This window comes from Tasmannia lanceolata, unplaced genomic scaffold, assembly GCF_043159265.1.
Source record: "Tasmannia lanceolata isolate RefF3 unplaced genomic scaffold, GAP_Taslan_0.1 ptg000002l, whole genome shotgun sequence".
In the NCBI taxonomy this organism is placed as follows: Eukaryota; Viridiplantae; Streptophyta; class Magnoliopsida; order Canellales; family Winteraceae; genus Tasmannia; species Tasmannia lanceolata.
The window spans coordinates 48,201,812-48,216,441 of record NW_027518679.1 but is presented as its reverse complement, the minus strand read 5'-3'; positions in this window follow the sequence as shown (position 1 = coordinate 48,216,441).

The window sequence follows — 14,630 nt, the reverse complement described above, 5'->3', positions numbered from 1 at the left end:
ACAGGAGTCATTGAATATTTTAATTTCAAAGAAGCCACTGAGTATCAGTAGACAGTGTACACTATACAAATACAAAAAAATAACAAAGCTGTGTATTTTTCATCTTCCTCCAGTTTCTACTTTCGTGACTTGAGTGTGAGAAAGGGCTAACTTGTGTACAAACCAGGGCAAACTGGGTTTGATTTAGTTGTAGTAAACTTTGTTTTTAAGTAATAAATATTTTTTTTAGTTCATTTAAGTGTTTCTTATATTTTTCTAACAATTTAGATTTTTTTCTTATTTTTAACTATTTTTTTAAAAAAATTTCCCTCATCGGAGTGGAACGAAATGTAGAACGAAACGGACGAAACACTGAAATGTTCCGTTCCAGTAGCCAAAACGAAACGGCGACCGGAACAGGGGGATGGAATTTGTAACTTTAGTTTCTCCTACCAAATAAATTATGAAAACAATATCACATTATTTTTTATATCTCTTTTCCTTATTCTTATTCATTGGTTATCTCTTCTTTATACTGTTGTAATGATTTTAGAATGGATTAAAATCTTGCAACTTTTGGATAGAGGAGAAATTAATCTCAAAAGATTACAACCTATAGGTCAACAACTTTGTGACTTCCCATAGAACTTCAAGTTCTACTTCTCAAGTATGTAAACTTGCATATCTAGGAATATGTACTCAATACCATTCCTTTCTAACTTCTTCTTGTATTTGGGTACTTGAAATTACCCTTCTTATAATTTCTTCCTTTGAGATCACTTAAGAAAAGATTTACTTCTAGATCTTATAAAGATATACAAGATGAGTTTAGAGGCTAGTAAAATTTATACACTAACTAGGATTTCTGTTAATATTCTATTCATTAGTTTTGCTTCATTACTTCATCTAAGTACATATAAGTCAAAACTTATTTCACATATTTCCTTTATACTTTCATAGAATCAAGAAATAAGTAATTTCCTTATATTATACATAAGATACTCGATCTTAGTTTCATTTGATTTTCTAAAAGTTTTAACTTTCTCAAAACTCATCTTTATAATATAGAAAAGATGCACATACCCAAACTTAGGTAACTTATCATGATTTTTCACATACTAAAGACTATCATATACATACAACCATGTATAGATGTAAATATTCATTTTGAATATGGTTTATACTTTAGAAAGTATAAAAACATGCATTTTCTAACGATAACAATGTTTCTTTATTTGATATCACATTTGAAGTTTTCAAATGATATCAAGATTAAACATGCAACATATCATTCTTAATCATGACATTAAGATATTCATACTAACAAGTATGTGAGTTATACAACTACTTGTTTGACATCAACATAATATAACCAATTATTCTCAAATTATCCTTGAAAATATAACTTGTTTTATTTAAAAACAAGTTTATTCTACTTATCACAAGTGCTACTAACGATTATAATATCTTTAGTTTCAAACAAGCAACTTAAATCGGAATGATCAAGGAATTTTCCTAGAATAAATCTATTTCAAATATTCCTTATCTTTTGTCTTTATTAGTGACGATTGCCCATTGAACAGAATGCTTACATTCTCAATTTGACCACTAAGTCAAAATAGGCAATTGTCTTTTATAGTCACTACTTGTCACACCCAAGTCAATACAAAAAACATTTTCATCTTCGAAGGTATAATCTCAAATTTCATGGCTTCCAAGTTCCTTTGTCATCTTGTGCATCTAACTTCTTCCAAGAAGTATGCGCCAACTTAGGCCAACTTTAGCCATAAGGAAAACCTAGCCATACTTGTTCTTATTAAGAACATTTTCATGTTTGTTTCTTTTTCGATTTCCAACCAAGGAATAAAAGGTTATAAAATTAACTATGTCATACATGGATATCATTCACTTTTCTCAATTATGTCCTAAAGAACATGTCAAATGGAAAGTGAACATTCTCATATGCCTTACATATATCTTCTCATAAATTTTCCTCTGAACAAGAATCTTAATCTAAATAAGAAAATAATATTTATGCCCTTTCTTACTTCTTCACGAAATGACCGTGTATATGATGGTAAGTGCTTATACTCTACTTTCTCTAATTATTGACATTTAAGTCAATTTTCTTAAGAGATTCAACCATCTTAGAGGTAAGCGTATTAAACTCTACTTTTCTCTAAATATTGACATAAAGTCAATTTTTCAAGAGAATTAAACCTCCTTGAAACATTGACTTTTGCGATGGTAATTCCAATATGGTGGATTTCTTTCTTGTAAGGGAAATAAGAAGACATCACAAAGCATAATTCTTTATGCTTAATTTGATCAAATTAAATATAATTTATAATCTGAAAAGCGTACCTTATGTAATCAAGTCCAACTAAAGTGATTCATACCATTGTATCAAATTCATCATCTTATCTTCTTGAAACATGCCTTGAAGATCTCCATGAAGAGCAATATTGTCTTAAGATTGTTGGTGGGATCTGTGGCTGACGAAGATTTAAAATCAAAAGTTGTGATGCTTCAAGGGGCGTAATGGCTTTCCTTAAGACAATATTCGCCCCCACCAGTAGTGTGCAACAGGTATCTGCGAATTGCCTCCAAGATACAATGAAGCCTTGTAGGACGATCCTACAAGTGTTTGATGACGCTTTGCACAAGCGGAATCAAACCCAAAACACCATTTTAGAATTACAAGCCTTAGAGAAATTCACTAAAACTGTTTCTGCAGAAAAATAGTATCTAGTGCACTGTTTTGTATAAAACTCAATATTTTAAAAATCAAGAGAGTAAACAAAAAAAGTAGGGGATTTCATTACAGAAAAGTCCAGCAATCACTAACTTTTAAAAAGACAGATTTTCTGCTCTTTTTGTAGGGCCACAGATGTCTTTTCAATGTGAAAAGCATCCCTTCAAAGTACCTCTTCAAAGTACCCTTTAGATTGGTTTGAATAATAGCCATTTGATCGAACCTCTTTGCGATTTAAAAGTTTTGGATCATTCACAAGGTGTCCCTTGTGTTTGAAAATCATCCATGACTGTTGGGAAGCAAAAGACATGAAGAAAGGTTAAAAAATGGAAGTGAAAAGCCATGCCTATTTCTCCCAACGGATAGATATTCGAAAAACCGCAGTCGACTGGGCTTCCGTGGTTACCCGCCGGCATGCTTTTGTTCCTTTTATTCTTTCTGATCCAAAGAACCGCGGTCGACCGGCCATACCTTTCTGAAAATCGTTCAAGTTTCCAGTAACCAATCTTTCTGATCCAAAGAACCGCGGTCGGCCGGCCATATCTTTTTGGAAATCGTTCAAGTTTCCAGTAACCAATCCGCGGTAGCCCGGGGTACCGGGATACCCCGGTCGACCGACCCTCTCTGAAAATCTGTCTTAATTCTCTTTTTATTTTGAAAATTTCCAACACTGCTCAGGTCTAGGGGTATAACTTTCAAGGTTTACAATCTACATGCTTTCAAATGATCAGGTGCCTTAGCATTGATCGTGGTTTTTCTGAAGTTTTTTTTTTTTTTCCATGAATGAGCTTCCTATTTAAGGAAGTTTTTTTTTGGCTGTTTTTCTTCTTTCTTTTAGTTTATTTATATATTTTTTGGGCGCCATTCATTCCCCTTGCAGTCTATTTATTTTTTAACAGATGAACTGTTCATATCGGGCATCCTAAAGGCTTGGTGGCCTTGATTACCACGCTCAGAAAGTGTTGCCATTTCTCAAGGTTATGTGCTTTAGTTGAAACCCAATTGTAAAACTTCATTTTTCTTGAGAATGGAGGTTTATGTGTATTAGTGTATCTGCTCTGTCCTCTTACATCCATCTCCTATTTTCTCTAGCTTGCCTATGTTATGGGATGGCTTTCCTACAGACTTCAGTTTGAACGGCCTTTACATTTACTATGGCTGGGAAGAGTAATAAGAGTAACCCTCTCGATTATGATGCATTTAAGCCCTTTTTATCTAACAGGCGTGTATAGTTTGATTGTTGATCTGATCACAACTATGATCAAATATCAACTTGCACATGTTTATATCGATTTGTCGTCAACTCGTTCCTCATTCACACACTGGGTGGTACCCTGTTGAGCTTAGATGGAAATGTGTATGTGGATATGCAATTCTCACTTGCATGAGTAATTTGAAATTTAACTCTAGTCTTGTTCTATTCCCCTGCTACCACATCATGGCCTCTCTCTCGTGCAACAGCCCGCCCACGAAATGCCTTCTGCGATGGTCCCTAGCAAATCCCTAAATCAAAATAAGATAAAAACAAAGGGAAGTGATATATTCATCCTCTTTTCATACTTGGGACAGCCCCCCCCCCCCCCCCCCCCCCCTCACACTAGAGGGGGCTGTCCCAAGTAAGAAAAAGGGGCAAATATATCATTTCCCAGAACAAATGACCTAAGTGCATAGTTAACAAAACTCCGTTTTAAACGGAAAAAGCGTGTTTTATTGGTGTGCCGTTTAAAACTCCGTTAAAAACTTTTACAACGATTAAAGCTCCATTTTTTTTGAGGCAAACGCTTTAATTAAAATGCCTTTTAAACACATTTTTTTTGTCAACTTCCCAATTTTACCGCCAACAAAATTCTAAATTCATTTTCTTGTGTTTTTGTTTTTTTGACCAAGTTATTTTGAACGAGTACCGTATTAAACTTGAATTTTTGCCGTCCCGTTTTTTTTTTTGCCACATCACGTTTTGCCATCTATACCTAAGAGCACGTTTGGATTGCAGAAATCAGGAATTAGAACTTAGAGTTGGAATCCTAGTCCAGTAATCCATTTCCTGTGATTCTATCATTTGGATAGTGAAATGGTATTTCCTGAGCGGATTCTATCATTTGGATTGTCTTATTCGTTAATTCATCTGAGGTGGCTGTTCTCTGATTCATATCCCATCTCTCTCTCTCTCTCTCTCTCTCTCTCTCTCTCTCTCTCTCTCTCCCCACACGTCTGTCTCTCTCCCAAGCCCAGGAGCGTCTTGCCAAAAATTCGAGCTTACAACGCCTAACTTAGAAGGTCTTTCTGGGTTTTATTCCAGGTAGTGTAGAAACACAAATCCTGTAATACTGTAATAGCTCCTTCAAGCTATGCCATACAACACAAAACTAAATAAGCATCTCATCTTAGCCATCTACAGAAACAAGTGTTTAAAGCATTCTCTGAACAACAATGTAAACACAACACAATAAGCTACCCAATTCTTAATGTCGAGAGGTAAGTTCCAAAAATTTGCTGAAAATGTATCCTGATATCAAGAAGCTCTCGATATGAACGATTTGACTTATGAGAGCATAAGCAAATCAAGATCGTATTTACAGAAGATGCAATTATTTATTGACTTCTCATAAATTCCATTGCAAATCAAGATCTACTTATAAAAATCCAACAACATTAAAATTGTGCGCCATAATAATGGTACTATTTCATATAATTTTTTTCCGAGAGACAAAATATAAATAGATTGGAAGAAATTAGAAGAAATTAGAACCCCATTGTTTAACTTGAAACATTGCCAAACACACCCTGAGCTTTCTACAGTTACCAATCCGATTGTGTGATTTTAGGTTTTCTTAGGAAAATAGAAAGTAAAAAGGCCGATGTTTTTTAGTAGCTGAAACACGGCATGCACTCGTAATCGGAGAAAAAGAGAACGGAAACAAATCCTATCTCTTTTCCCATTCCAGCGGGCCATGGCATGTAATCAGGCAGCCATTTCCCGCCTAGCTTGGACTCTGGATTTGGGCGAGATGTGTGGGAATGATGGAAAATAGAGTTGGCGATTTAGATGCTTTTATGGGTATTTTGGTCATTTAAAAAAGACTTACTATGTGTAACCGGGTACTTTTTTTAACCGGTGAAAAGGTTTCAAATCGGGGTGTCCGCACAATTAAAAGGGGCGTAAATATCAGCTCCCCCAAACTATCATAATTATCTCTCTAAGTTGCCATTCCATTTAATAACTCTTACCAAGGTTTTAGTCAATCAGTTGGAGAGAGCTACAAAAAAATCTCAAAAAATGCTATGAAAAAAGCGCTAATTACAGAGAGAGAGAGAGAGAGAGAGAGAGTTGCAAAAAAAAAAAAATACAAACTACGGAACAAATTTCAAGAAAAATGCTAACTGGGAAAAAAATCTCAAAAAAGCACTAACATCATAAACAAATTCAAATTTGGCTCCGCCTCTACCGAAAAGAAGAGATGCATCAATCTACCAAAACAAAAAGAGAAGCAATGGCCATGGCATCCATGGTAGGAGCACCAACATCAACACCATTATCTACATCTTCCAATCTTCTATTTTTCTCATCTCCCTTTGCAGTGCAAGCAAATATAGAGTAGCATCAATGCATCATCAACATAATTCATAAAACCCTCCTCCTTCCCTCTTATTGCTTCTTCACCAATCACTGAGATCTAGTTGTTGAAAGGAACCCTGTCACGCCCCAAACCCCACCCTGGGCGTAGGACGTGGCAACGCCGTACACCTGCAAGACAAGTCACACAAATGTGCAAGGCTACAAAGCAATAACAGAAATAACCTGGCATTTCATAACAAAAAATATTAAAGTTCAATTGATGCGGACCCATCAAAGTCAAATCAAATCTCATCTCTCCCCAGAGTCAAAGCAAAATAAAATAGTAAAGTCTTTACATCTTATTCAAAGTACTCACTTCCTAATAAACTGAAAAAGCTAAACTAAACTCTGAGCCAAAGTCCAAATCCAAAGCTAAGCGTCATGTTCCTCGTTAACCTCACGAGGGTCAAGACTTGAAAATATCATATAACCACAGTCAGCTGAAAAGCTCAGTACATAATAAAGCACTACTCTAAGTATAGTCTACGCATGCTAAGGTTCAATATGGTTCAGATAACAGAAGCAAAGCCGAATACTGAGGTCTCAACTGAATCAACAGGCACAAAGCAGATACAAGTGCATGTCAAATAAGGTTCTTAATCAAAAGTGCAGCAAGGCAATTCAATGACTGAGTTATGTTCAAAGTCAAAAGGTTTTCAGAATTCAAATACACTTTAAAGTCATCGGCATGTTCCAAAAGACATGTTATTGCTTATACACCGACAGTTTACGGTGTTGGAACTAGTTCCTCAAGTTCAGATACAAGTCGACAGGGCCAACGTTTTATCCCACTGACGGGCCAGAAGTTCCAGTGTACTACCCCACGGCGGGTCTGGAGTTGCCAATTGTTTTACCCCCATATGGCAAGGTCTATAAATAATCCAAGCCTCCACAGAAGTGTTCAAGGTTCATATTCAAATAGTTCTAAGTATTCAAAATTCAAACTGATTGTTTCAATAGTTCGGAGTTCAGAACATATATTCATAACAATTATTTCTAAGGTTCAGAATAGTAGTGGTAAAACACTAGATAGGCCAAACAGAAATTGGCATTCTAGACCAAGGCTAATTCAGAAGTTCAAAGGTATTAATACAGGTTTCCAAAGTTAAGAACAGTGATTCAGAGTGAAGAGGGTTTACAAATACCCAAAATAGTACGTTATTACGTACCTCAATGACGAAAACTTTTCTTTTTTCTTAATCACTTAGTTACCTGCAATTAAGGATATGGATATTCTCCATGAGTTTCATTATTAATTTCTCTCCTATCGAACATATATGTCCTCATACTGACATAAGGCACCCTTTAGTGTCCATTCGGAAACGAATCGGTAAACCACTCTAGGGTTCTTTTAGTATTTTTGAAATTTTCATTATTTAAGAGTCTCCAAAACTTTTTGAATCTATTTTTAACAGAAAGTACTCATTTCCGGCATATTCGTAGTGTACAAGAGCGTTGAAAACAGATAAGAAACGAATAAGTTATGAATTTTCGAAGTTTGAACTGCTAGGGGAAAACTATCTCGCCGGACGTCCGGGAATCTCTCGGTTTACCCAACTAGGTACAGACGAACGTCTGCCATTTTTGCTGAACGTCCGCCCCATGTGCGGGCCCAGTTTTTCCCCAAAACGTGATTTTTCATTGTTTTTAACACTAAAATGACAATAACTCATTCGCTTGACATCCGATTCGCCCGTGGTTTGATTCGTTGGACTCGTATCGACGAGAGGAATCCATCTAATCAAATTTCATGCTAAAAAATTCTTAGATCTAATTATAAAAAATTAATCAAATCTTTTTAGGGATCGATTTGAACCCTAACCATATTTCTAAAATCAAAGTTCTCTTAGGGATCCATGAATTCATCCCTTAGATAAATCATATACCAAAATCTAATCGATTTAAACTTTATCAAAATCTATCAATCTTGTTTTTAGTTTGTATCAAATGAAGAATACTCAAAGTTCTTACCTGGATTCACGGTCGAAGGCTCTGAATTGCGATCTCCTTGCTCTTCTCCTTCTCTTCCTTTGATTTCTTTCTCTAAGGCTGAACAAAATGTTTAGGGTTTGTTTAGCCACAAAACTATATATTTATAGGCTTTCTTAGGAAGCCCTAATCAGAGTCAAACACGAATAGACAAAAACGCTCCTCTTTAAAAGAGGGGGACGAAAATTTGAAGGGGGGTATTTTTGGGTATTTACAAACCCAAACCCAAAAATAGAATTAGTTGCAAAACCACGCTCATCTAACTATCCGGGATTTGGTTGTTGAAAAATTTTCAGCATTTTGAGTATTATGGCCGGTGGAAATGGTGAAACTTGTCAATTTACGATGGAAACTGTTTAGGGCGGAAAATTTGATCCTAAATCTGAACGATTATAACTCAGTCAATTCAACTTCATCTTTACTGGAATTTGTACCCATTTGAAGATTTCAAAGTCTACTTTCTAACAAAATGATCCTCACTGAAAAATTTCTAGTATTTTGAGAGTTATAGCGGAAATGGTGAAACTTACTATTTACAACGAAAAGTTCTAGTAGACTTTTGGCCTATCTTTGAATGACCAGAACTTAATTAGTAAATTTAGGTCCGAATTTAGTAAAAATTTTGTGCATTCGAAGCTCTCGAAGTCTGCTATCATAAAAAGCTAGATTATAGTAGAAATTGTGCTTTTTTAAGCCACTACACTTTCATCGTTTTTATGAGGTAAATAGTTAATTTAGAGCAATAAAAAACCCAATTTACAATCCGGAGCTTATATAAGGGAAGTATCATCATCTTTTTCTCGTTCTTATCTATTCTTGTTATTCTTCATCTTTTGTACACTATTTTTTTAGGCATTTCAATTTTTCTTCTTACTATATTCTTGTCGCTGAGATTGGTCCTAAGTATTTTAATCCTTTATAGAGAACTCTAAAATGATATGAATATTCATCCATTGCTTTAGAGAAAAAGAGGATGAAGAAAACTGAAAGAAAATAAGCAGAACGGAGAAAAATAAGATGAGTAAGAGGTAGAAGATGGAGAATAAGGGCATGTTCTTTAACCCTTCTCCCGAGCACATCTGCACTGTTTTTGTCTTGAGAATGAAAAACCAAAAAAATGTTAAGAATGATCCCAACCGTTTCTTGTCTCCCTCAAAATGGTGGTCGTGGCACTATTTTTTTAAAACAAATTAAGTTGGGTCACTTGACATGATTTTGTTTTCTTTTTTTTTTAATCTAGAGAAAGATAAATTAGAAGTGTTGATGAACACAACAAATGGAAGAAGAAGAAGAAGAATAAGAGGAATGAGACACTCCAGAGAAGAAAAGGAAAAGTGTGTGTGTGTGTGTGAGAGAGAGAGAGAGAGAGAGAGAGAGAGAGAGAGATGACAACTCTTGTCTAATTAACTTCTTTGTACACTCAGGGCGTGTTCGACAACCATTCTTTTACCGGGATTGTAAGATACCGAAAATATCCCTTACTGAAATTTCGTTCCCTCTATTAAGAAAGGGTGCTTTTGTCCGTTAAGAATTTGGCTTTGATTAGGGCTTCTTAAGAAAGCCTATAAATATACTGTTTCATGACTAAACAAGCCCTAAACGCTTTGTTCAGCCCTAGAGAAAGAAATCCGAGGGAGAAGAAGAAGGCCAAGGAGATCGCAATTTCGGAGTCGAAGCCGTGAATCAAGGTGAGATCTATGTTATACATAAAACTTGGCATGTTAAGAACCCTAAAACTATGATTTAATGAGACTTGTTATTATGATTTAGATGGTTTTGTGTAAAAAATTGTATAAGAATTTAGGGATGAATTTATAGATCCCTAATAAACTAAGAATTGAGTTTTAGAACTCTAAGAATCTAGGTTTGGGTTATACCTTAAAAGCTTAGATTAATTATGATAAATAAATCTGAGACTTTTGGAGTGTGAAATTGATTTAGATAGATTGCTCTCGTCGATACGAATCCAATGGATCCAACCTCGAGTGAATCGGAGTTAAAATGAGAAAGTTATGGTCTTTTGATGTTTTCGGGACGAATCTGGAATTCTGCTGGAAAAACCCAGTCCGTGATCTTAGGACTTCTGAAGCATAGCTTAGGACTTCCGAAACATATCTTAGGACTTCCGAAGGGACGTCCGAACGCTAGAATTTCGTGAAACTTCGAAAATTCATAACTTCTTCATTTCTCGTCCGTTATCGGCGCTCTTGTACTCTACGGACATGCTTGAAACGAGTGCTTTCTGTTAAAAATAGTTTCAAAAAGTTTAGGAGACTCTATAATGATAAAAAATTCAAAATACTAAAAGAACCCTAAGACGATGTAGCCATTCTTTTCCGAAGGGACACCAAAGGGTGTCTTGTGTCAGTAGGAGGATATATGTGCCTGATAGGAATGGAATTAATAATGAAACTCATGGAGAATATACATACTATTGATTGCAGGTGACTAAAGTGATTAAGAAAATAAGAAGTTTTCGTCATTAAGGTACGTAATAACGTACTACTTTGGGTATTTTATAAACCCTATACACTTTGAATTGATATTGACTTTGGAACCTTTTGATAGATATCTTTGAACCTCTGAAATAGCCTTAGGTCTAGCATACCTATTTCTACTTCGCCTATTTAGTGTGACACTGTTACTATTCTGAACCTTTGAAATAACTGTTGTGGATATTTGTTCTGAACTTTGAACCTTTGAAACTATCAATTCTGAACTTTGAACCTTTGAAACTATCAGTTCTGAACTTTGAATCTTTGGAACTGTTTGAATATGAATCCCTGAACCTATTTCTGGACAAACTTTGAACCTTTGAAACTATCAGTTCTGAACTTTGAATCTTTGGAACTATTTGAATATGAATCCCTGAACCTATTTCTGGACACTTATTTAGAGGCTTGGGTATTTCTTAAACCCTGCCATATGGGGGTAGTACAATTGGCAAATTCTGAAACCCACCGTGGGAGTAGTACACTGGAACTTTTGGCCCGTTAGTGGGATAAAACGATGGCCTTGTCGACTTGTATTTGAACTTTGAGGAACTAATTCCAACACCGTGGACTGTCGGTGTAAGCAATAACATGTCTTCTTGACCGTGCCAATGACTCTGAAGTGTATTTGAATTCTGAACATCTTTTAGGCTTTGACCATAACTTTGATATTGCATTGCTCTAATGCACCTGTAACTCAGAAATTTATTTGACATGCACTTATAATTATTGTTGTGCCTATTGTTCAGTTGAGACCTCACTATTCAGCTTTGATTATGTTATCTGACCCATATTGAGCATTGGCATGCTTAGACTGTACTTAGAGTAGCGCTTTATTATGTACTGAGCTTTTCAGCTGACTGTGGTTATATAACATTTTCAGGTCTTGACCCTCGTGAGGTTAACGAGGAACAGGATGCTTAGCATTTGAACTGGACTTTGGCTTGAAGATTAGTTTAGTTATTTTCAATTCATTAGGAAATGAGTACTTTGAATAAGATGTAACGACTTTATTATTTTACTTTTGATTCAGGGGAGAGTTGAGATTTGATTTGACCTTGTTGGGCCTGCAGTATTTGAGACTTTGATATATATTTTAATTATGGAATGCCAGGTCTATGTTCTGTTATTGCTTTGTAGCCTTGTACATTTGTGTGACTCGTCTTGCAGGTGTACGACGCTGCCACGTCCTACGCCCAGGGTGGGGTTTGGGTCGTGACAGGGATTGTCCTTTTTTAAGTGGTGAAGAATGAGAAGAGCGAAAATATCTCATAGAATCTTGTTCGGCTAATCGGCCCGTTGAGCCCGTTTCAGAAATTTTACATTCTCTTACGACGAAAAACTCAAATTCTTCAAAGCGACTAATAATCATTTATGAAGATTCTCATCAATCTGTTTTTCCCGCTTTTCTTGGGAAAGAATGGGATGGCGGGTGTGTTCTGCAAGGCTTCTCATTTTTAGCTGAGAGAAACGGATTGATGAGATCTCGGAAGCAACTCCGGATTGATGAGATCTCTTAGGGTGAAAAAGGCGCAAAAGTGAAATTTTTTAGAAATGCACTTGTGGTGGGTAGGTGAGCCGAACAAGATTATTGTGATTTCTATTTTCTCTAATTCTTAGGAATACAAAATAGGCGTAAATAGATTTTATAAGATTTTATAAAGGTTGTCGAACGCGCATGCTAAAAAATCTGATTGCTTTGGAGATTGTACAAAAGAGTGGTTCAGTCTTTTTTCTGTACAGTGAAACTGACAGGTCAATAAGTTGAAAATCGACCCTAAATGTCATTTCAGAATCTTTAAGAATTTAAATGGTAAATTTCTCATTAATTAATTTCAAATACTACATTGAAAAATAGGTTATTGTATTTTAATCTATCATGTTTTGATATTACACTCACTCGGCCTGTCTTTTATTATTTAACCCATCTGTCAAAGGTTATTAATTATTACAATCATGGTTTAAAATTTCGGTTTCGGCCCTCACCGAAACTGAAATTTCGGCTGAAATCCATTAATTAAAAAAAGTCCTGTTTTATTCATTCCGAAATTTTGGCAGAAAAATTTCGGTAATTTCATCCGAAATTCGGCAATAAAAAAAGTCTTGTTTTATTCATTTCGAAATTTCTATAATTTCGGCTGAAATCTGATAATTAAAAAAGGCTTGTTTTATTCATTCCGAAATTTCGGAATAATATTATTTTTTATATAAAAAAACCAATTTACCTAATTTTGAACCGAAATTTGAAATTTCGCAAAATTTGGGGTTTGGCCTAATTTCGACTGAAATTTCATATTTCGGACGAAATTTAAAACCATGAATACAATTCCTAAAAAGCTCCTATAATCCAATTAAAAAAATAAAAGACAAGGTTACTTAGTACAATTATTAAAGATGAATGCTAGATTCACAAGCGCCTTTGGACAATAGGGAGCAAAGGGTGGCCCTATTGGTCAAATTCCCCTAGAGACATTTTCTTGTTTTAGGTTTACGTGCCATCTTAAATGGGATTTGGCCAATGAGGGAGCCCTTTGCCTTCTTTTTTCCAAGGGCGCCCATGAGTCTAGACTCCCTCGTCATTTAAAACATCGTATGTCAATATCATTAAAATAATATGAACTTGTGAGTTTTAATATGATGAAAGGCCTTATAGTCCATTATTTTTCAAAAAGTAGCGTACGGCCCACACCATAGGATGACCCAAACCGTCCATTAGATGGGACACAGCCTAAATAGGTTGTGCCCCAAAAATCATTTCCATAGCTTGATCCCAACCCTCCGATCTATACAAGGACCTTACAATAGAGGGTTGATCCTAACCCTCTATAGAAGTTAGAATCAATTCTTATTCTTTGGAGTGCTTCCAGAATTAGAATTACGAGGAATCACTTTTTTATTTTATTGTTTGGAGTAGAATAATGTTGTCTCGTGTGAACGACAACCATTATTTTTCATAATCCTTTCTTATGCATGGGATGCCCATTCGGGATGCGATCAAGACCATGCAACACGCCTCTTTAGGTATTTGCTAGGCAATTTCGTAGAAAGCCATTTGTGGCCAACTTTTGCACGAGAGAACAGCCACCTCAGATGAATTAAATGAATAAGACAAAATATGCTAAAAAGTACGCCTGTGTGGCTGTTTTCTCATACAAAGGCCAGCTGTGAAATGGCTTCCCGTGAAACTCCCTAGCAAATCCCAAATAAATATTGATAAAGACTAATAAATGTAGGGCGCCACTGATGTGGTAATAGATGCTTTGATAATGTGCTAACTCATCTTTTATTATTTAACCCGCTGTCAAACAAACAGAAATTGAATTAGAACTATGGTTTCTCTACAAACTATCTAATTTTCCTTCTGGACGGAGGATTCTATAATGATCCCTTCATGTTCAAAAACAGATTTTATCTTCCATGACTGGCATGATGCATATGGTTTGACTAAGCTATTTCCTTATAAATTTAATGTTAGTTTGATTATGTCAGTAATTAGATTATCGAGATTACTCTAGGTTAAGAGATTTTCAATAATACAATCAATCCAAAATGGCTTGATTTGCAAATTTACAGAATGGTCTAAATCTTATATATTATTTGGATAATTTTATGAGATGATGATTTTCATGATCTCTCTCAGTGGGTACAACACCTCGTGGTAGAAGTCATTGGAATTTATGTTTGTTTGCTTTGCAATAAATTTCTGATCTAGAATTTATAAGGGTTCCTTTCATGGTGTGTCTCACGTTTTCTCTAGATCTACTATAGCTTAACCCTTTCATTTCCTTCAAGACATCGT